This window comes from Pongo abelii, chromosome 15, assembly GCF_028885655.2.
Source record: "Pongo abelii isolate AG06213 chromosome 15, NHGRI_mPonAbe1-v2.0_pri, whole genome shotgun sequence".
Taxonomy (NCBI): Eukaryota; Metazoa; Chordata; class Mammalia; order Primates; family Hominidae; genus Pongo; species Pongo abelii.
The window spans coordinates 85,233,879-85,257,908 of NC_072000.2; the positions used below are offsets into that span (position 1 = coordinate 85,233,879).

The window sequence follows — 24,030 nt, forward strand, 5'->3', positions numbered from 1 at the left end:
CGTCTCGGCCTCCCAAAATGCTGGGATTACAAGTGTAAGCCACCCTGCCCAGCCCTGACCTGACTTACATTTTAGTAGGATCACCCTGGCTACTATGTTTCTTAATCGGGTGAGAGATGATACTGGCTCGAACCAGCTTAATTGCAGGGAATGTGGTAAGAAATTTCCTGGGCTTATTTTGGAGGTGAATCCAACAGGATTTTCTAGCAGACTGTGTGGACTTTGAGTAACAGAGAGGAGTCAGTGATATCTTAGCCTGAATTCTCCAGAAAGCAGAGCCCATGTGAGAATTCTTGTTGGGGAGTATGATCCCAGGAGCAGAAGGTAGGATGGGGAAGTGAAGCAGGGAGAGAGGGAGAGTTTGCTGCTGCTAGAAACAAATGGTTGCTGAAACCCCTGAGACCACCTGAGAATTCAGATGACTTGCATCTTAGGACCCTTGCTTTAGGAAGGAGGAAAGGTAAAACATCTATCCATCAGTTCTTGGCTCCCATGAGTCAGGGATTTAATTCTACTGACCTTCCAGGTTTCTTGTGCCTGGGTGATGAGAGAATTTCCTGATATTAACAAAAAAGTCCCCGGGTGGGAGATGAGAGGTGTGTGGTGCAGGGCTGAGATGCAGTACTGTCGAGTTGTACCTGCCTGAAGCTAGTCAGAGCTCATACAGAACTGGTAGCCGCAGCAGGGCTAGCGTAAGAGGCAAGCTGAGAGAATCTAAAATGATGTAAAACAGGTACCCAGGGTTGGTTAGCCTTTGCACAACTCAGACCTGCCCAAGCTTTTCATTATGTTTAGCTCCCATAATAAAATATAGGGCCTCCAATTTTGTAAGAATGAGATGTCCTTACTTTTTTTTTATTTTTACAAGAAAGGGGGATACAAGCCCCTTCTTCCACAGAGATTCCTTCAAGATGCAGTCCTTGCAAAGACATAATGCAAGAGGGTTTGTGAAATAAACTAGTCTTCCCTGCTGCAGCTAATCTTAAGGATGCCATTGATAGTCCTCATCTCTCTTTGACTCCAATCCTAGATTTGTCTCACCCTTGCCCAGCACTCTGACTGGTTGAGTTGATTGCCTGATGGAAAGACCCAGACTTCAGCTCCAAGGGTTCTGAAAGCTTAGTTGCCTTGTTCTTGTCATATGTAGCTGCTGTATTTTCTCCTTCACCATTATCCGTTGGCTCAAAAGAACCAAGAGATGCCCCAGTGAATTCCCTGCATTCTAGACACACTCCTCACTCTTCCTAATGTGTAGCAGCTGCCCTAGCTTCTCATGGTAAAGAGGGCCTAATATTTCTCAATAGAGAAACTCCTATATTTACCTATTTGTCCACTAGCGTGAGAAGCCCACATGACCAGGTCATCATTATAGTATCAACCTCCCTGTATTTTTTACTTGGAAGAAGTAATCTTTCTCCTCAGGAACTAGTACTGTTAATTGGGCAGGACTACAGACATGAAGCTCAAAATTTGAATGTTAGGTTACTAGGGTGATGGTGAGACAAGTCAATTCTACATTTGCCCCCGGGTTTTCAGACATGTGTATCCTAGCTACATAGAACACAATAGCATATGTTGGCTATTGATTCAGCTCATATCCTGTCTTAGGTCAGATCCCAAATCCTGCAGGGCTTTGTCCCCAAGATGGCACCTTAGCTGAGTCTTTAATTCATTCCACCATTCTTGTAGGCAGTCTGGTTCTTCATGACAGGGAACATAGTGAGACTAGTGGATATAGTGTTCATATGCCCTTTGTTGTACCTTCTCTGCCATGAAATGCATCCCTTGGTTGAGGCAATGCTGTACACATTTTCATAATGGTATATCAGGTTTTTATAAACCCTTAAATGGTGGCGCCGGTGGAGGCATTGAAGTCAGAGAAGGCCAAATCCAAAGTAACCATGAAGTTTTAAATGAATTACTGTTTCTTACAGGGTGGAAAGGGTCCAGTATAATCAAACTGCCACCAAATGTCTGGCTGTTCTCTTTAAAGAAATGTGCCTTATCAAGGGTGCAGCAATGGACTATACTGCTGAAAGGCTGGTCATTTACAGAAGTATCTTGATTAGACTTGATGAAAAGGAGCCCAAGCCATTGGGTCCATGCTTGGCTTCCATTCCTATCACCATGGCCACTTCATTCATGTTCATTTCCCCAAAACAGGATGGCATTTATAAAATGAGTCCTCTAGTCTACTGGGTGTGAGATTCACTGCAAACTAGAGTAATCAGTGGATACTCTCTGATGAGCATTAAGGTGAGACACAAAGGTCCACAGAATTTGTTCCCACTCCCATAGATATATCCATATTTGTTTCCTAGACTTTCTTGTTTTCTGTTTTCCAATAGTATTCTTTCTAGGCCAGTGGTCAACCACGTAAGTTACTTGCTACTTCTTGGTATTCCATGTATACCCTTGTCACAGTTCTTTCTCCCTTCATACAAAGAGAAAGAGAATGATTGCTGTAATGCTCACAGATCAACTGACTGTGAAGATTTCCTTTCACCACTATCCTTTAGGGCCACCCTTGAGTGGGGCCGTAATGCAGCAGTAGTTCATTTTTTTTGGCTGGCATTAGCTTGTGCCAAACTGTAAAGCAGACACCAACCTATGAACTCCATCAAGTGGTCATATGGAGCTCTCCATGAAGCCAATTTCAGTGAGAGTGCAGCAGAGATAAGTGAAGTGGGATTCTAGGCCACCTAGTCATGAATTTACCTTCCCTTACCTAGTCTTTCTTGATCCAGAATGTAAAATTTCTATCATAAAATCAATTGCTGCTGTGCTCACCTTATTTTATGACTCAGTAGAACTGGCAATACCCAATTCACAATGGGCAGCTGTAGTCACAGAGTCACTTAGTGTCCCATTGAAGAGATCTCAGTCTCTACTAGGGCAGACTAGCATGTCAGGAATTATTTTTCACATAAAGGGTATTTCTGTCCTTCAGAAGGGAGATCCTTGCTCCTAAACTTCAAGAGCCTGAGCTTTCATTCTCTTCTTGGGACCTGCTGGCAAATCTATGGAATATTCTTGTCCAGGATGGATATCTGTAGAGTTGTAAGACCTGCTGGGCTGGGCTGTGTGGCCCACATGGCAGGGAAGCTGGCATTTCAGCCTGAATCTGTTATAGACTCCTGTAGGTCCTACCTGAAACCTGCAGCCTTCTGAGTTATCTGATAAATGGGAAAATGGGTTACACTGCTGCCAAAAGCCAAGACGCCCAGCAAGTGCTGTACTTCTTTGTAAAAGGTAGAAAGGGCAAGATACAACTATGTGTCCTATACCTTAGAAGGGATTTTTTTTTTTGAGATAGGGTCTCACTCTGTCACCCAGACTGCAGTACAGCAGTAGTTCATTTTTTTGGCTGGCATTAGCTTGGCTCATGGCAACCTCTGCCTCCAAGGCCCAAGTAATTATCCTGCCTCAGCCTCCCAAGTAGCTGGGATTACAGGCATGTGCCACTACCACCCGGCTAATTTTTGTATTTTTAGTAGAGACGGGTGGCCAGGTTGGTCTTGAACTCCTGACCTCAAATGACCCACCTGCCTCGGCCTCCCAAAGTGCTGGGATTATAAGCGTGAGCCACCACACCTGGCCAGAAGGGATTTTTTAGAATGCCCCAGACTAAGCATGTTGCTAATGGAAGAGGTCCCTGAATCTTTGTGGGATTTATCTGCTGCCCCCTGACCTTCAGATTTCTTGCTAGAATATCTAGGCTTCTTTCTATTTTTTGCCCACCAACTCTAATTAGCATATCATCAGGTAGCAAACCAGTATGACGATGTGTGTGATGTCCAGACTATCCGTCCCTGCAAACTCTTATGAAATGGAGCCCCTGGGGCAAAGCAGTGAATTGGTGTTGCTATTGTTCCTAGATAAAGGTTTACTACTTTTGATTCTCTCTATTGATAGGAATCAAGAAGAGAACACATTCACCAGATTGATAATCACATATAAAGTGCTAGAGGCTGTGCTGATGTGTTCCAGTGAAGACATCTGGCACAGCAGCTATGATAGAACCTACCTATTGGTTAAGTTTGTTAAAGTGCATTGTCATTCACCTTAATCTATTCGTTTGGGGTTTTTGTTGGTTTTGTTTCTTACAGGGGGCAGATAGGGGAATGGAAAGGATATGAAACGCCACCATTCTGCATCCTTTAAGTCTTTCAAGTTGACACTAATATCTGCAATTTATCCTGGGACATAGTCTTATCAGTATAAGCTCAAACCTTGTATCCAATGATCTTCAAGAAGTCTTGGATTTCTGTTTACCAGTTGACAGTTACTTTGGCAACTGGCCACAGGTTCCTTTTAGGAACAATTGGGGGACGTTAACCAATAATGCTTGTAGTGGTATACACTTTCCCTACGCTTCCTTAGGGGGATCCAGCAACACTTTTAATCAATGAATTCCTGGTTCCTGAGACATTAAAGTTTTAAAATATGTGCCTCTTAAGATGATGAAATATAGTAACTTGATGTGGTTACTATACATAGTACTAGAGGGAAGAATTTTCCATAACACAAATGTTTAGATTTAAATTCATGCCTTGAAGCCAGATAAATGAAGTATAAACTATAATTACAAAACACCTAGTTCTTCAGTTTGGATTTATGAAAATTGCCATGATTGTTATCTATTGTGAGTTATTAATCCAAGTTACTTTTATTACATTTTAACAGTTTTAGCTATAACATAAATTCCATGGGTTTTCGTTTTTGTTTTTTGTACTACCTTAAAAAAAAACCTGTCATTGTTCTGTGGGGTTTTTTGCTCAGTTATGTGTTTGTATCAGCTTTATGCCCAGACCCATTCTATATGTCTTCACATATAATATCTCAGTGCTCACAGTGGTCTTCCTTGAGAGGTGTTTGACTCTCATTTAGATGCAAAACTGAGACCCAGAAATGTCATCTTTTTTGACTTTTATGTCACAGCTGGTAAGTGAAAGAGTCAGAATTCAAATTCATGTCTCCTAACTCTAAACCCAAAGCTCCTTCTACTATTCCATAGCTATCTTGCTAAATCTGGTCTATTTTCTCTCCCTCTCCCTCCCCTCCTCCTCCTCTCTCAGGTGATGTGAAATTCACATGACATAAAATTAACCATTTTCAAGTATACCTACCATTCAGTAACATTGAGTACATTCACAATAGTGTACAGCCAGCACCTGTATCTAGTTCCAAAATATTTTCATCATCTCAAAGGGGAGCTCGTGCGGATTAAGCAGTCATTCCCCATTCCCCACTCCTCCCAGCCCCTGGAAACCAGGAATCTGCTCTCCGTCCACATGGGTCTACCTATTCTGGATATTTTGTGTAAATGGAATCCTACCATATGTGACCTTTGTATCTGACTTCTTTCACTTAGCATAATGCTTTCAAGTTTCATCTACATTGTAGGGTGACAAAGAGTATGGGCAATCAGACAAGTGACCCAAAGGGAAAACAGATGTAAACAGGCCTGGCTAAAGCTTGTAGCAATTTTTGGACAGGTTCATTTCTAACACATCAATGTAGATAGCAGCCCCACTCCATGCTCTAATACCTTATACCTTAGATACAAAAATCTGAACATCAAAAAAATCTGTGTACTTGGCCGGGCGCGGTGGCTCACGCCTGTAATCCCAGCACTTTGGGAGGCCGAGGCAGGCGGATCACGAGGTCAGGAGATCGAGACCATCCTGGCTAACACAGTGAAACCCCGTCTTTACTAAAAATACAAAAAATTAGCTGGGCGAGGCGGCGGGCGCCTATAGTCCCAGCTACTCGGGAGGCTGAGGCAGGAGAATGGCGTGAACCCGGGGGGCGGAGCCTGCAGTGAGCCGAGATCGCGCCACTGCACTCCAGCCGGGGCGACAGCGAGACGCTGTCTCAAAAAAAAAAAAAAGAAAAGAAAAAAAAAAAAATCTGTGTACTTATTCTCAGAGGCTTAGAGCTACAAAACATACTTTCCCGTGTCGAAAGGTTTTAAGAGTTCCCATCTTATGAAGGAGGCTGTTTCTAGCCAGTTGGCAGAGGAACACTATGCATTTATCCCTTCTGGATCTCATGGCAATCTTAGGCAACATTTCTAGAAAGCGGCGACTTAATAGCAATGCATGAAGCCATTATTCATAACTCTTTTATGAGTCAATATTCATGCAAAGGGCTTTTCTCCGTTATAAGGAAGCTGAAGAACAATTCTAACAATATCCTATTTCTGTCGATGTTTCTTATAATAATATTGGCTTCTATACCTTTTCTAAATCTCCATTAACAAATTTAACCAATGTGCCAAGGAAGAAAATTTGCTGTGAATTGGAAACTGTTTAAATGAGAGACATAAATTATTCTTCACCTTATGTTTACCAGAGCTTACTTCTCAGTTATTTTTCCCCAACCTGCTTTAGATGTGGAGGCAGAAGAGGTGTGGTATAATTCTTATCTCCCACCATCGCCCTGGGTGGGAGATTCTATTTACTCAATTCACAGGATGAACAAACTAGCAAGATCTGTAAAATCTGCTCTCCCCACATTGAGTGATTATACGGAGCTCATGAGCTAATGCTGTTAGCATGATGTAACAGAATACGCCTTGATCACAGGTTAGCTATTGTTACTAACGTGGTAGTAGGTCTGAGAGCCTGTCAGATGTGGCCTGATTTAACCCTCGGTGTGAGCATTATATCAATTTGTGGAGGGCAAGCTTCCATGCAGGGACCATCCAGCAGCTGTTTGGCATCAGGCTTGCACAGCTTTGTTAGGAAGAGCAACACTTGTCTACTTTTCAAAAGGGACATTTTAAAGACTTCCAAGAGTTCTTATCTTCTTCCAGATATATTCATTCCCAGTAGGGTAAAGGGACTGAAATTCTAACTAGGGGGCCTCTGTGCCAATAGAGCCCATAAATCTGTAAGAAGGATTTATCTGTTCTGTGTCAGAGTTTGGCTGAAAAGCCTGTTAGTATTGCCAAACCCTCCAGATGCCCGTATTTAATGCTTGGTTGGCCTTATGTAGCATAACCAAATTGCCATTTCACAACCACCCTCAATCCCTGGAATCTAAAACAACAAAGCCAGAAGCTCTGAAATGTGCTTTACGAAGCATGAAAGAATCTTTTAAGGCTCTGTCTGATTCAGTTCTGTGTGATGATAGAAGGTCTAATGTACTTATGAAGGATTCCTTTTACTCATAAGAAACTTGGCACTTTACAGAAAATATGTATTTCATGACCAAAAAATAGGGTGGCTTGGAGGGATTGTGCTTTCTTTTTGTATTGTATCCAATATCTTCAGTATCAACAGCAGCAAAATAGAGAGGAAAAATATCTGGTATAAAGCTATGTCAGCTAAAAGTCATGGTGAAGAGCAGAGGACAGTTTTCCACTGAACTCAGGGAAATTATTGCGTGACTATGTGAAAGGACTGCTTACACAGTAAGAGTGGTAAGTAGAAATGACAGTGGAAGTCAGGAGACCTTCCATAAGTCCTAAGCATCTTAGTAAGGCACTTAATCATTCTGTGTCTTACCTTTTGTATCTATTAAAGGAAAACCGTAAGATGGTCCTGTCCTATTTCAGAGAACTGTTAGGAAGACCAAGGACATCACTGTTCAAATGTTCATGGAGCTCTTCCTATTCAAGGACAATCTTCCCCATTCAGCAGAGTAAGACTATGGGAGGTTATTGTTTGTCACATATTTTGAAGAACACAAATGTATTATGCAGGGATTCTGAAAAAACTTGACTATTAAAACAAAGCAACACAAATGAAGTATTTCATTTAAAAGAATCTACACCCATCCTTTTCTTCTCCACTTTTGTAGTAATACAAGATGAGTCCCTCCACCTACATCCGTGTTCTTTTGGTTTCCTCACCCTATTTTGACTTTTTCCTCCCTCTCCTACTCTCTCAGATGCTTTTCACAGCTATCTAAACACACTCAATTATCTTTCCTCTAAAAAAATTTCACTCCATAGTTCTCACATTTGCGTCCACCTACTACTCCTTCCCTGCCTCTATCCTTCCCTTCACAGCTAAATGTTCATAAGGAGCTTTCTCATGTTGCTCTTCTGATTTTTTTACTCCCCATTCACCATTTAGCTTGGTGCAAGCTGGCTTTTGCCCCCATTACTCAATTGAAAAAGGTCTTGCCAAAGTCATGTTAACAACCTTTGTTGCAAAATCCAAAGAACATTTTAGATCCTTTCCTAAGTTGAATGCTCAGTGGCTTTTGTCACTGCTGACTGCTTCCCTTGGTTTTCTCCACATCACACTCCTTGATTGCCTGGTGCCTTAGTTCGGGTCTTCGGAGCAGCACAGGAGGCAGGGCTGCTGTTGCATAATGGGGAGGATACTGAGCTGGTTAGGTGTGCCAACTGCACTCCTTGCAGCTTAACAGCAAGTGCATTTTTTTTTTTTTTTTTTGAGACAGAGTCTCACTCTGTTGCCCAGGCTGAAGTGCAGTGGCACAATCTGGGCTCACTGCAAGCTCCACCTCCCAGGTTCACGCCATTCTCCTGCCTCAGCCTCCTGGGTAGCTGGGGCTACAGGCGCCAGCCACCACACCCGGCTAATTTTTTGTATTTTTAGTAGAGACGGGGTTTCACCATGTTAGCCAGGATGGTCTCAATCTCCTGACCTCGTGATCCACCCGCCTCGGCCTCCCAAAGTGCTGGGATTACAGGCGTGAGCAAGTGCATTCTTAAACGAAGCCCTCACTTCCACAACAGCCACAGCCCACCCCTTGCAAGATATAGATCTGCTTCTCCACATATCTTTGGGGAACAGATTATCCAGGATTCCAGTGGGCCTGTCTTCCTGAGGAGAAACTTGAAAGAGGTAACTTAGGGAGTAGTCTGACCCCTGTTGCTGCAGTTGGTCTGTCTGGGATCACAATTGGTACTAATCATCTCTCTTCCACTGTTCATTTTAAATTCCCCCTCAGCTTTCACCTCTGCTGGTCTTGATGACTTATCTGCTGATATAATCAAAGCTTTCATTTTTGAGGGCCTGAACCCATAGTAACCACACTTTTCTTAGGCTGGGGTTATTGCACTTGTTTGTCTATAGTCACAATTGAGCAAGTATGTCCAACTGGATCATCTGAGTTCCAAATATATTTCTCCCTGTCCTCATTGTGTAATAGCAGCCCTGCTTCTTCCTCCTGATCAGTGTCAGTTACTCCTAACAAGATATTGACTCCTCCTTCAGCCTGCTGGTCTCTGTGTACAAGAAATCCTGAATGCAGTCATAGACTGAGTTCTCCACAGAGCCTAGTATTATAGGAAGAGGAAACACAGACTCTTTCAGCAAATCATTGAATGTGATAAGTGGACTCTCTCCTGCTTCTGCCCAATGGTTCCCAGACCAATATATTCTTCCTAATTGGGATAACATCCATATAGAGGTTTGTGATTCAGTGTCTAGCCTGCATGATGATACCCCACCATGGCAGATGCCATGATGTAGGTTGCCTACAAATTGGCATTCCAGTTGTGCCTTTGATAGGCTCTTGCATTGCTCTATAGAGCTACCTGCCTCTGGAGTATGTGGTATGTGATAAAACCAGAGGATCCCATGGTCACAGGCTCACTCATCTCCTCCTCTGTGAAGTGTGTCTCTCATGGTCTGATGCTGTGTTATATGGAATTCTGTGTCTGTGGATCACTTTCAAATCCCCCAGCTAGTAGTGATGCCTGGGACTTTGTAGGTAAGAAAGGCAAACAGTTATCTAGAATAAATGTTTACTACCATGACAATAATTCACAGGTCCTTCCAGGAAGAAATGGCTCAATGTGTCATAAAGTGGCCATGTGATCCCTGTTGTACTGTTCAGGTTTGATCCCTGGTATACCACTTTCCACTAGACAAATTGCTGCTGAGTCTGCCTGACATTCTGACTTAATGTGTTCTACAGAGCTCAGCTCACAAGTGGCAGTTTAGAATGCATAGTTACTGGCTTCCATGGTCAAATATTCAGTCTCAAACAGGGCTCAGTAGCACCCCAAGAGATGTTTTTCTGCACTGCAGATGGTGTGGCCTCACTCTAGAACTCCAGAGTACTGTATTTTGATTCTTCTATGAAGGCTTGCCATAAACTCCACACCACACTACCTCTTTTTTCACTTTTCACTCTTCCAACACAATAGAGTCTACGAGATCATATGGCCCAAGAGGCAGGGCTGCTTGTACCACAGCCTGGTGCTGCAAAGTCCTGCTCAGGCCCTATTCCAAGTTGTCAGACTTCCATGTTAACTGATACATGGGCGAAGCAATCTTTCTACAGTATTCTATTCAAAGAATAAATCACAGCTTATTTGTCCATTTTCTTAGATATAAACAAAAGTATAACTCTTAACTGTAAGTTCTGAGTTTAGTCTTCAGCTCTTTCTAATATCCCCCTGGACCAGATATAGGCCTTCTCATACAGTGTTCAATTGTTTGTCAGTTGCTGTCAACTTTATCTCAGCATTAGCTGTCTGTAGTAGCTTCAAACTTAACAAAAATCCAGCTAATTCCTTCATCCTTATATTCATTGCTTTCCTTCATCTTCCTTGCCTCCTCCTCAACAACATCCCTCCAACATACACACACACACACACACACACACACACGTGCACTTTTCTAAAGCATGAACATTGCACAGGCCAGGAAAGTTCTCTCACAGAACTTTCTTCCAAGCCATCATTGATTAAAGTTTTTGGTAATTGGGCTGCCACCCTGTGCCAGAGACTATCTGTGCCCCATGTGCCACCCAGAATGGGATCCTCATTACGCTTGCAGGAAGTGATCTGCTCCCAAAACCTCATTTTACCTCCTGCTTTCTCAGACCAATTCCAGTACCAACTGTATCAGTTCAGTTATTCTGGGAAGCAGATGCTGAGACAGAGTTAGGAGGGCAAGTGGTTCATTGAAAGATAACATCTGTGAAAGATAAAGGGGGAGAGCCCCAGACTGTGCTGCAGATCTGACAAAGTCTTGGCCAAACCAATGGGGAGCTCTAGAGAAAAGACTGCCCGTTAAAGGAACCCACATTGGGCATAGAGGCCAGTCTCTAGAGCTGCTGCCATGCTTAGCCCTGGGCTGTGGGCTTCCCAGGAAGAATAGAGTTTTGGTTAAAACACTGTGACAGTTCCTGCAGGTGCTGCAGATGGAGGCTGGCAGCTAACTGCCTCCTGAAGTTACACAGAAAGCTGTTTCCTGGAGGGAGATCTGCATGGTGCATCTCTGTGGCTGCCATACCCATTTTCTTTTTCATCTTCTCTGTTTGCACATCTGCCTTTCTGTACCAGCTTCTCTTTCTTCCTCTACCTATCATTTAAAGATGCTGGATGGTTTTGAGGTTCTTATCTCATGCCACACTTCTCCAGCCTCACCTACTCCCATTCATACATCTAATGAGATTCTAATGAATTTGAATTTCAGATCTCTAAGCCAGGTCTCTTTTCTGAGCACTAAACTTATTTCATCCAATTGCTCACTAAAATATCATACAGACTCCTTATTTTAACATTTCCAAAGGTGACATTATTATCTTCTTGGCCAAAACTATCTGTATACCCATCTCAGTGAATGGATCCATCAGTTATCCAGATGCTCAAAACAGCATAGTCATCTGCAACAATATGGATGAACCTGGAGGACATCATGTTAAGTGAAATTGGCTAGACACAGAAAGACAAATGGTGCATGATCTCATGCATATGCGGAGTCTAACAACATTGATCTCATAGAAGCATCATGCATATGTGGAGTCTAACGACATTGATCTCACAGAAGCAGAGAGTAGAATAGTGGTTACCAAAGCCTATGCAGAGGGTAGGGGGAGGAAGAAATGAGGAGAGGTTGGTCAACATGTATAAAGTTACAGTTAGGTAGGAGGAATAAATTCTGATGTTCTATTGCACAGTAGGGTGACTACATTAACAATAATGTATTGTATATTTCCAAATAGCTAGAAGAGATGATGTTGAATGTTCTCACCACAAAGAAATGACAAACGTGTGAGGTGATGGATTTGCAAATTACTCTGATTTGATCATTACATAATGTATACATGTATCAAAACAGCATACCGTATTCCAAAAATATGTGCTAATTAAAAAGAGTAAACTAAAAACATATAATCAGTATTTAAAGACAAAGAAAAACGGACACATATGATTATTCTTGATACTTTCTTCTCACTCATCCCTAATATCAAATCCATTATTAATTATTACTAGTCTAAGTATATCTTAAATCTGTCTCCATTTCACTTGTTTTCATCTGAGTTCCCACTACTAACATTTTTTTCCACCTGAATGGAAATGGAGTTTCTTTTGTTCTTGCTAAACACAGCAGTCAGGGTGATCAGCCTGTACTGCAGATGGGGTCTCGGTCTCTTGCGTAAAATACGCTATTGGCTTCCATTGCTCTTCAGAAAATTTCAGACTCTCCACATGGTTTATGAAGGCCCCGTGATCTGGCCCTGCTTGCTTCTCTTAGCAGGCAGATCTTTTACTAGTTTCCCTCCACTTCAGTCACTTCTATTATTTCAGCCCTTTGAACTATTTTTATATTCTAGAATTTTATTTCAGCCACTTCGAACTATTTTTACATCCTAGAATATGTCATTTACTCTGCTGCTCTTATTGCTTGCACAAGCTATTCCTTTTTATGGGAACATTCTTTATTTCCACTCTTTTTTTTCTATAATTAACCCTTTTCCATCTTTAATGCATATGAAAGCACAAAAATAGCAATACAGATAACTATGTGCTACCATCAAAATTAACCAGAAGTTAACAATTGGCTTTAACTTAGTTTTCTCTTTTATTTTTTAAATAAATAAAATGTTACAGCAACAACTAAAGCTCTGCCACTATCCACTTTCTCCTTCTCTCCCCACGCAGGGATTAAGATAGAATTTTATTGTTTTTGTACCTTCTCTTGCTGTTAAGAAATCTACCACCAGCTCAGTTATCTTTCTCTTGATGCTTTCATCTTTGACTTTTATTTGCTTTTAAGGTCTCTTTGTCTTTAATGTTTAATAGTTTTCCTGTAATATGTGTAGATATTGATGAATTTTTATTTACCCTGCTTTGAATTTATTGTTCCATTTTGAATGAGAAGTTCTTAGCCATTATCTCTTTAATACTGTCTGTCCTCATTTTCTCTGTTCTTTTCTCATGTGAGTCCTATTAGATGTAAGTTGGATCACCCATCTTTCGTTCTTGTTTTTAACTTCTCTTTTGTGTTTTCTAATATGATATCTCTCTGTGCTACATTTTATCTAGTTTCTTAGCTTTACATACATTTCCAGGCCACTATTCTTCAGCTAACTACTCTTCTGTCTAATCCATTTCTGTTATATTTCGGTTGTCTGTTCTGTTTCATATATCTGTTCATTTTTGTGATTTTGATCATGTCTTTTATGTCTTGAATTATTTTTTAAAAACTTATTTTATAATCACTTTGAAATCATTCTATTCTCTGTAATTCTTGGGGGTGTCAGTTTGATAATTGTGAGATCTTAATGGCTCTTTCATGGTGAATTGTTATCTTTTTATTTTATAATTTAGGATTATAAACTCATTTATCATTGAGAAAATGGCTCAAGGGAGTTCCACATTTGTTTCCAGCAGCAACATCAGGGATTTCGCTGCTCAGGGATATATTTTATGATACTATCTTAGCTTGGGTGGTGTCTCAGCCATCCAGTAGTTGAAATGCCAAGCAAAACACACAAGTTTATGGGCAAGTGCTTGGTTCCAGATTCTCAAGAAGGCTTTTTTAAAAATAGAATATTGAGTTTGATGCAGTGGCGTTGGGGGCGGGACGCCTCTTTGCCATCCAGATCGTGGGGAAAGAAGTGGGAATCCAAGTGACGAGCAGCCAGAGGACAACAGAGGAGAGGATGGGAGGCTGACGACCTGGGCCCTGGGCCTGTGAAGGCTGTGACTCTTCTCTAGCTAGAAGGCTCTTCTTTTGTGGGAAGGATAGCATCTTCTAAGGACCCCTGCTATATGAGCAGGCTGACATAGGTGGTGATGAGGTCTGTTCCTTTCTAGGTTCCTGTAGAGATCTGTAGGTAGCTGTTCACTAGGAAGTTAACTAAGAAAGAGAGCAAAAACTATTCATTTGGATCCAAGGTCCATCACCGCTGGTGGCTGTGGTGGCTTTGGATTGTTAGAAGACCATCAGCTTCAGCAGGTCTGCACCAGGGAACAATCATTCTTCCCTAGCCCAAGCGTGCCTCTGCCCTCTGTATCATTGACAGAGGCTGCATGTTTGGCAAGAGAACATAGTGACAGCTGAACTGAAAGTTGACTCTAAGTCTTGCTACCAAGTTTTTCCCTGACCCAGTGAAAGAGTATTAAGACATCAACCTAGGACACGTTGAGAACCAAGGCCAAGATGGACAGGGCCAAGTAACTGGGCTTCAACCATGACTGGGACTAAGAATAAGACAAGAGCCCAGGCCAAAACGGAAAAGAGGCTGCTATACAAGCTAAAGCTGGAGAAGAGAGGGAGGCTACGGGTGTGGTTAGGCCTGTAGCCAATACCTGGGCCAAAGCAAAAGACAAGCCAAGGTCTCTGACAGATGCAGTGGCAGAGATGAAGGCAGCGTCTAAGAACAAGGTCGGTGCTGAGATGAAGGAAGGAGCACCTGTCAGACCCTAAGGCTCTGGGCAAAGCCACTGGAGATTTCAGTCCCAAGGCTGGGAAAGAGTCCACCAGCTCCACATGTAAAAATGGGGCTGGTATTGATGCCTGGGTCTGGGCTAAGGAAGAGGCCACTATCAATTCCTGGTTCTGAAATGGAGAAGAGGCTGGTAATCATTCCGTTGCTAAGAATGATAAACCTGAAATTGGTGGCCAGGTCTGTGCTGAGGAGTTGGAGCCTGTGGCTGGGGCCAGTTGCAAACCTAGGTCTGGGGCTGAGGAAGAGGAGGAAGAAAATGTCATTGGGAACTGGTTTTGGGAAGGAGATGATGCTAGTTTTGACCCTAATCCTAAATCTGTGTGTAGGATAGTTAGATCTCAGCCTGTGGATTAAATTAATGAAAAAAAAAAAAAAGGCCCAAGGACTGGTCTGAGGTAACTATCTGGCCCAAAGCCCCTGCTGTAACTCCAGCAGTGTTCAGATTAGATCCCAGGCATCTGAGGCAAGCCCTCCTTCATATATTGTTTTGGCCTCAGCTGAAGAAAATGCCTATTCTTTGCCTGTGGCAACAGCCTGCCCTTCTAGGAACCCTCACTCATGCTCACAGCCCATCCCTGAGTGTCCTTTTGGTTCCGACCCTTGCATCCAGACCATAGATGAGATTAGACGCCAAATCAGGATTAGGGAGGTAAATGAGATTAAGCCATTTGCTTGCCCTTGCAAAATGGAATGCTATGTGGACTCTGAGGAATTTGAACAACTTGTTAGCTTACTTAAGTCAACTACTGATCCTCTTGTCCATAAAAAAGCACAGATTGCAATGGGTGTCCACAACGTTCACCCATTTGCCCAAGAGTTTATTAATGAGATGGTATAATGACACTTACTGAAAGCTTGCTCAGTGTTCCTTCCCCAGAAATGAGAAAATTACTAATTTTCTTATGAGTAATTACTCTGAATCCTCCTTCTGGGGATGAAAGACAACGCAAAATTGAATTACATGTTAAGCATATGTGTAAAGACACCATGTCATTTCCTTTGAACTCACCTGGACAGCAATCTGGATTAAAGATACTAGGGCAACTGACTACTGATTTTGTCCATCACTACATTGTTGCCAGTGACTTTTCAGAGCTTTTTCATTTGCCATCCTTGAGAAAGTACAAAACCAGACATCTTGTTTTGAAAGTAATTTTAAATATATCTGAAAATCCAACTGCAGCCAGAGACATGATCAATATGAAGGCATTGGCAGCATCAAAACTCATCTTTAACCATAAAGAGGCAAAAGCCAATCTTGTTAGTGGTGTGGCCACATTTATTAACATAAAGGAGCATATCAGAAAGGGCTCAATTGTGGTTGTTGATCACTTGAGTTATAACACACTCATGGGCATTCTCAGGGAAGTTAAAGGGATTATTGAAGCAATGTAAAATGAGCCAGAGATAGAACATTTTGAACCATCTCCAAACTCTAGCAGGCTGTACCTTCCCAAAGAGCCTTGTATCACGTTTGGTTATTACAGTGTACAAGTTATACATTGCATCTTTAACACATAGTTACCTGTGGCAAGCTCTAGGTTTGAGCTAAACTATTTTGGGGTTATCAGATGAATATCATATCACTAGCTGAAAATGTTTGTTGATTTTTATCTTGTCTAGATTGGCATATTTTTAACATTTTATTTAAAATAGTGAACCAGTTCATTGTAAGTGAGCTAACTTGTTCATTAGTATCTGCTTAGATCCATCTGTGGCTTAAAATGGCAAAAAAGAAAACATCCTTGAATTTGTAATCTAGTTATAGAAGTAAGGCATACACACACACAAAGATAACAGTACCTAGAGAGAGAGTGAGTGTGTGTGTGTGTGTGTGTGTGCACATGTATACCCATGACCAAATGTGCACTCTCTACATAAAAGAGGCAGGGGTTGCTATAGGCTGTTTAATGTAAGAGAAACTACTATTTTTCTCCTATTCCGGCTATATCAGATACTCATTCCACAACACAGAAATGACCCAGAATTTCAGACAAAATGTATTATTTGTTCAATTTTAATTTTGCTTCTAATTTGTAACTCTTAAATTGTCAGGCTGTTTCATTTATGTCAAAGTCATCTCACAAAAGAGAAGGGTGGAAACATTTTGTGAGTGTCTATTCTATATAAGACACTGCGTTGGCACCATATTTTGCAAGTTTATTTTTTTCCTCTACTCACAGTGATCCTGTGAGCTAGGTACTCATGTTTTTATTAGACCTCATTAGTCTGGGTACCCTCCAATGAGAATTAGAGAGGGTAAATACTTTTTCCTAGATTCCCACAGCAGGCAGGTGGCATAGCTGTTTTATCTGACACCAGAACCCATCTCACCATACTCCTTTACAGTCCCCCTGAAGGACATTTTGAGGCGATGGTCTTCAAAGCTCAGAGACTGGTTTTAATGTTTAATGTTGCAGTGGACGATGTCCATGCCAGGTGTTACAATTCTTAACTTCCTCCACATGCTTGTGTCCATTAGACATTTGGTTGCATCTGGCTGGAGGTCGGGAGAAAATTCTGAGATGAATAGATGGATTTTATCTGGCAGTGTCAGAAATAGTAGGTGCCCCAAACTTTGTTCAATGAGTAAGATGGAGATTTGGAGTGATCAGCAAGGGGAACTTGTTAGATGTCCTTTGTATCTTTTTCTATCCATTTGTACTTTATCTTCCCCAAAGAGCTGAAATCATCCTGTACATTGTTTTATACTCTGAACTTAAAAGGTAATTGCTTTTTTCCTCCTTGCAAAATCATGCCTTAATTTTTTTTTATCATTTGTGATTTATTCTCCTATGTGTCCTATGAAAGGCCAAAGGGCTTTATCTTTTACTAGTACGCAAGCCTGGGCATTTCTGCATTTGTACCAGCTAACACGACAGAATAAATGTAATCGGAGAAATTTAGATCCAGAATTGCAGCTTCAACAATACAAAACAGCAAAGCTATAAGAGGCTGCTGTGCCAGTCTACAAGATAGTGATTCTTGGTCGTTGGTATGGACCAGAAAGCATGCCCAGGACGTTTAGGTTATGGCTGAGTTCTCTAAGACTCATGGTGGGAATTATAATCCCTAGTCTGAGCTGAAATGGAAGTTTCTATGTGTGAAAATATGGGGTAACATGCTTTGAGGTTTTCTGACAGTTAAGAAACTAAAACAAGATCATACTGTAAATATGTATGTAACTTGCTTCCCCCCAGTTGTGTATTGTAAACATTTTTGCATGTCAATAAACATGCCTCTACAACAACAACAACAACAAAATAGAATATATACAAGGGATATGCAAACTTTGGTCAGTGGGAAGATCTTTGCTGACTCACATTTTCATTAAGTGTATAGCACTTTGACATTCCTAATTTTGTAGCAATATCTTAATTCCAACTCTTCCTGTCACATGTGCTGACATCTCTTCTTACCTAGTGTCAGCATTAAAATCCAAACTCTCAGGATCCTGAGGCTGGCGATTCCTTCCCCATGATCATCTTTCTACTTCTTGAGCATTCACAGAGCTTGTTACTCTGTTTGCAGTTCTTTCATAATATCTGGGGAGTTCTTGGATTTCTAGAGAGTTCAGCTATTCGTTTGAAATAATTGTTATGTTTTATCGAACATTTGTCAGTGGTCATAGTGGGAAGGTTTGGGGATTATGTAGACTTCCAGGAAGTCTTCATCTTTCAGTTCCTAGGTTATTCATTGTCCAGATATTTATTATCTTGGAGACTATATTGGGTATTGAAGAGAGTTGGTAAAAAATATAGATAGAGAGAGAGAGAGATAGAGAGAGAGATAGATCCTACACTATTAACTTTACAATAAAATTAGACATCAGTTTCTCCAGGAGGCTTCCTCTAACTTTTCTCAAATCTCAAAATTAGCTATTATACATAGCTAACTCACTGTATATTTCCTCATTCTGTCATTCTTTTTTTTGTTTTTTGTGTTTTTTTTGAGACAGAGTTTCGCTCTTGTTGCCCAGGCTGGAGTGTAATGGCGCAGTCTTGCCTCACTGTAACCTCTCCCTCCTGGGTTCAGGCGATTCTCCTGCCTCAGCCTTCCAAGTAGCTGAGATTACAGGCGCCCACCACCACTTCCTGCTAATTTTTGTATTTTTAGTAGAGATGGGGTTTCAAAGTGTTGGCCAGGCTGGTCTCAAACACTTGACCTCAGGTGATCCGCCCGCCTTGGCCTCCCAAAGTGCTGGGATTACAGGCATGAGCCACTGCTCCCAGCCTCATTCTATCATTCTATCACACTATTTTAATTATATGTTAATTTGTCCATATCATCTTCAAGATTATAAGTTCTGAGGAAATGGTAAAGCATGTCCTTCTGATTCGTTATTCCACAGTGTCTTGCACAAAGTCCGCCACATTGCAGAAACAAGATTGTTATTGCTGAACACAGTTGCTTCAGAAAGTACTTGAGAATTTTCAGTATCTTTTAAGAAAATTCAATTATCAGCCTGTTTTTCCCAACATTCATGCACTATCCACCCTTCCTTTTTCTCAAGTTTGTTCTCCTCTGTATGTAAATTATCTCAAGCCTCCTGTATCCTTAAAAACAAAGGAAAAAAAAGGAAACAGTAATACTTTCCCTAGTTTCCTGGATCTAAGGATTGTATTCTAAGCTCTTTTAAAAGCCAGCCAAAGCAATCCTGGTGCTTCCCAGATGCCATTTCCATAGGAATATTGGTCCCCCATGAGGCAATTTGCTAAAGCACTCTGGCTCTTTCCTGATGTCTGCACTTATGACTCATGGCTTATTTGATTACTTCCCGGTGACTCCCTGAATCCTTTGCTTGTTTGTATACTTCAACCCTAGTTCAATTTTCTTACATTAATTATGTTTTAGGCATTAATTATGTTTTAGGCTTGATTCAAGTCTTATGCTGCATCCCACACTTTTTAAAAAATTAAAAAACAAAACCTTTTTATTGCATCCCATGCTTTTAATTGACAGCTCAATTCACCTGGGATTTCTTCAGCAGGTCACGCAGCTCTGAAAGCTCTCTATCGCCCCCTTCTGGTAGCTTGTAGACTAGTTCCTCAATTAGCTTACATCGTCAATGCTAACCTTGTTGCTTGATGTTGCTATGCCTCAGATACTAGTATCTTCCTTTCTTTCTTATATTCTTCACTGTCGCTGTTTCTTCATCATCTATTTATTCCTCATTCCTTTCAGACTGACTTCTGCTGCCTCCAGCCTTCTACCAAAACTTGCCATCCCATTGATACAAGGCCCTCTCAAGTCTTCTGGATGATCTCCGTATATGAAAATATTGCCCTTCAGTTTCCTACTTAGCCACAACACTTTATTCTAAGAACTTGAAGTTCTATTAGAAATTATCTACTCTAGGAGTCTTCAAATTTGACAACAGATTAAAATTGCCAGGACAACTTAAAAATACTGTTTTCCTGGGTCCCCTTCCTGAAAATTCTCACCTTTTAGGTCTGAGGTAGAGGTCTCTTTTGACCTATTGTCAGCATTAAAATCCAAACTCCCATTTGAACTTTAATTTAAATGTATTTATTCAGTTAGGTAAATCATGCATTGGGTAAAAATTTAAACAATACTTAAATCCACCCTTCCTGTATAAGTGTTCTTACAAGCTATAGAGAAATACCTGAGACTGGGTAATTGATAAAGAAAAGAGGTTTATTTGGCACAGAGTTATGCAATCTGTACAGGAAGCATGATGCTGGCATCTACTTGGCTTCTGGGGAAGCCTCAGGAAACTTATAATTATGGCAGAAGGTGAAGGGGAAGTAGGCGTGGAGGAAGGGGGTGGGAAAGTGCCACACACTTCTAAATGACCAGATCTCATGAGAGCTCACTCGCTATCATGAGAACAGCACGACGGGGGATATCTACCCACCATGATCTAATCACCTCCCGCCAGGCCCCACCTCCAACACTGAGGATTACAATTTGACCTGAGATTTGGACAGGGACACAGATCCAAACCATATCACTTCCCCTTAGTTTCCTTACATTTCCTCTCCTAAGGCAATCCTTGTTAACAGTTTCTTAAGGATCCATGTAGACACAAATTCCATATTCTAAAGACACGTCTCAACTGATTTGGATGCATTTGGTCCACTAAGCTTGAGGAGCCTCTGATTTAATTCACCCCTCTCATCTTCCTTGAAATTCTTTCATCCTTCGTCATCCTTTATGCTGATTGTCGAACATCTCTGATAGTTTGACTCTGTCTTCTTGGTCCACACCTCCTACTTTTTCTGACTGTTTAATGTGGGCATTCCCCCAAACTACTCCCCTTGATCTTCTTTTCTGTCTACATTTTCTTTCTTGACACATCTCTCCAGACCTATGAGTCACTCACAGAATATACTCATATCACTTGCGCCAACATCTCAAGCTAGCCACACACCAGTATTTTTTCTACCAGTTAGACATTTCTGTCTAGTTGTCTGGGAGCACCTCAGATTCAGCATCCAAAATGAACTCACCTTTCTGTTAACAAAACTACTTATGCTTCTCTTTTTCCCATTGTCCTTATTTCTGTTATCATTGACTCCTCCTCTGCCTCTTTCATGTTAATTGCACCTTGAAATGTCCCACACTTCCCTTCCCTCCACTTCAGTTTCATTTGTTACAGCATTTTTTACACTAGCTTCACTTGTGGTTACCACTTCCCTGCCCACTGCTCATAAGCCCCTTGAGGATTCTTCAGGGCAGCAACTATATTTTCTTTATTTCTATGTTCTCGGCACCTCACTCACTCTCTGATAGTAGGTGTTCCATAGATACGTTGGGTCAATGAATATCCGTTAAAGCTCAAATTTTTAACATGGCAGTCGACATCTTCCATTTCTAATTTACCAACCTCTTTAATTTAGACAACTTAATTTACGCCTTGCTTCAACCAAACTAGATTATTCACAGCTCTTCTGAATGCACATTGCAATCTTCCTTTTACACTTCTTTGTTTATGCTTTTCTTTCTGCTTGAAATGCTCATCTGCTCCCTGCCTATCAAAATCCTACAAATCCTTCAAGTCTCAGATCAAATACCTTATTCTTCCCAAAGGCTTCCCAAATCCTTAAGTCCTGGGTTCCCACAGCATGTGGATTGCACTTTAGTCTTACTTCTATTCAACTAAATTTATAAAATCATAGGATTTTAGTTGTGGAAGACACTTTAGAGGTTATCTAAGACAGCCCTGTATTTTACTCTAAGGGAACTGAGACCCAGAAAGAGTAAATGTCTTGCTCAAGATTAAATATCAGCCAGCGACCAATGGAGCCAGACCTAGAACCCAACTCTCCTGAATTGTTTTCCAGAGCTACCTGCCTATGCAATTGTTTTAGCTTCTCTTCCGGACCATTAGTGCCAAAAGTCAAGGATTAAATTTTATTCAGCTTTAATTCCCTTATAATATCCAATATAGCGCCTTTCATATAGTAGGTTCACAAAAGCTATACTGGATTGAAATGAACATTTAATGTACTGGTTAATAGATATTTTTAGCCAGAGTTCCCTCGAAAACAGAGTGTGAGGCAGAGATTACTTGCTGATGTGAGAGTAAGGAGAAAGAAAAGGCAGGAAGGGCTAAGGGACAATGCAGTGACTTCTGCTTCCCAGCGAACCTGGAAACCCAGCAGGGAATGTGGGAGGTGGTCTGTACATCCAAGCAAGGTATCTGTGGACAGGCTATATGGACCCATGCCTTGGGGCAGTTCATAATAAGCAACTTAGTTTCCCTATATCTTCTCATATCTTTTTTCCCACCGATCAAAGTTACTCCCCTGCACTTCCAGTTCTGTCATCTGGCCCCTTTGATGGCTCTTTGGAAAGCCAGATTCCATGCCCTGTGGGAAGGTTCCTCGGTTGAGTCCAGAGTGGAAGAGGATGCAAATAAGATATGTCCAATTAAAAAAGCTTTGAACCTACACCTGTTACTTAACCCTGTTACTTGAGATTGTTACTATGCTGGTTTTTGAAATCATTGATGTTGGAAACACAAAACTGGTGGTCGCTTTCCTTAAGAGACAGGTTGAAACAGATAATTTTTTTTTTTTGAGACAGAGTTTCGCTCTTGTTGCCCAGGCTGGAGTGCAATGGCACAGTCTCGGCTTACTGCAACCTCTGCCTCCTGGGTTCAAGCGATTCTCCTGCCTCAGCCTTCCCAGTAGCTGGGATTACAGGCGCCCACCACTCCTGGCTAAATTTTGTATTCTTAGTAGAGATGGGGTTTCACCATGTTGGCCAAGCTGGTCTCGAACTCCTGACCTCAGGTGATCCACCCACCTCGGCCTCCCAAAGTGCTGAGATTACAGGCATGAGCCACTGCACCTGTCCGAAACAGATAATTTTTAAATGTTTTGTGCAAGTTAACAGTGACATTCATGAAGAGAACGATTAAAGTACAGCTTGAATAAGTTCTGATTTTTCTCTGTTAAGAATAATGTGCAAATCCATATATGACTTTTAAAAATCATCAGATTTCAATGTTTTCTCATATGATGTTATGACTCTACATTAAAAGAACTATAAACTCTTCTAATTAAATTACTCAAGATAGTGCAAAAGAATCCATGACTCTTTGTCCTCAGATATAACTCATACCCTAAATGCAAGTTGTTCACCAGTGCACATGACAAAAAACACCTAAGTGGGGGGAAGAATTCTTTCTCTCAGACAAGTGGTTTTACCTACTTAAAAAAAGCCTTGAAAACTTGGACACCCTTCAAGAGCCTCTGAATATTTTTCTTCAGCAGAAATTCCAGCCCAGATGTTCAATAACTCAGGTTTGTTTTAAAAGAGGAAATAAAGAAACAAATTTTTGTAAAGAAAGGGCAAAAAAGCAATTAATGGTGACATGTCCAAGAATTTTGCTTCATTTTATTATTAACGCAAACATTCTTTCCAAATTTTATTGTCAGATATTGGAGAAGAGAGAGGAAAAAAGTCTGGGAATTGGAGATAAAATTCAACATAAAGGAGACATTTTAAATCCCAGCCAAGAGGAAAGGAAGAGTGATGGCTAAGCTGACTGCCAAAAGACATTGTAAAGTTAGCAGATAACAACAAGTGATAATAGAAGGGCCTAGGGAAGTTTTGCTCACAGACTTCAAACTTAGAAAGGTGTCCTGCAGACCAAGACCTGCTGACCTAGCAGTGGCAAAGTTGCCTTAAATGAATTCACACCGACAAGCCTGGAGGGATTGTCTCTTGATGCTAAAGTGATTCAGTCATATATATCTGAGGACACTAGGTGAAATTTCTGGAGAATCTTGGAAAATAAGTGTGGGACCAGAAAGATAGGATCACTTTGTTCTGGTTTACTTTAAAAGGATAAAAGGTGCTTTTCATTTGCTGGATCACTTAAAT

At 41.2% G+C, this 24,030-nt stretch overlaps 1 protein-coding gene and 1 pseudogene across 2 annotated transcripts in view; both read left to right on the top strand.

Moving 5' to 3' along the window:
• The window catches only part of TSHR (thyroid stimulating hormone receptor), a 151,369-nt gene that overhangs the window by 12,052 nt on the left and 115,287 nt on the right, over positions 1-24,030 (top strand). The gene's annotated exons all lie outside the window — the stretch shown is intronic.
• On the top strand, positions 14,416-16,068 carry LOC112131880 (G protein-coupled receptor associated sorting protein 3-like; annotated as a pseudogene).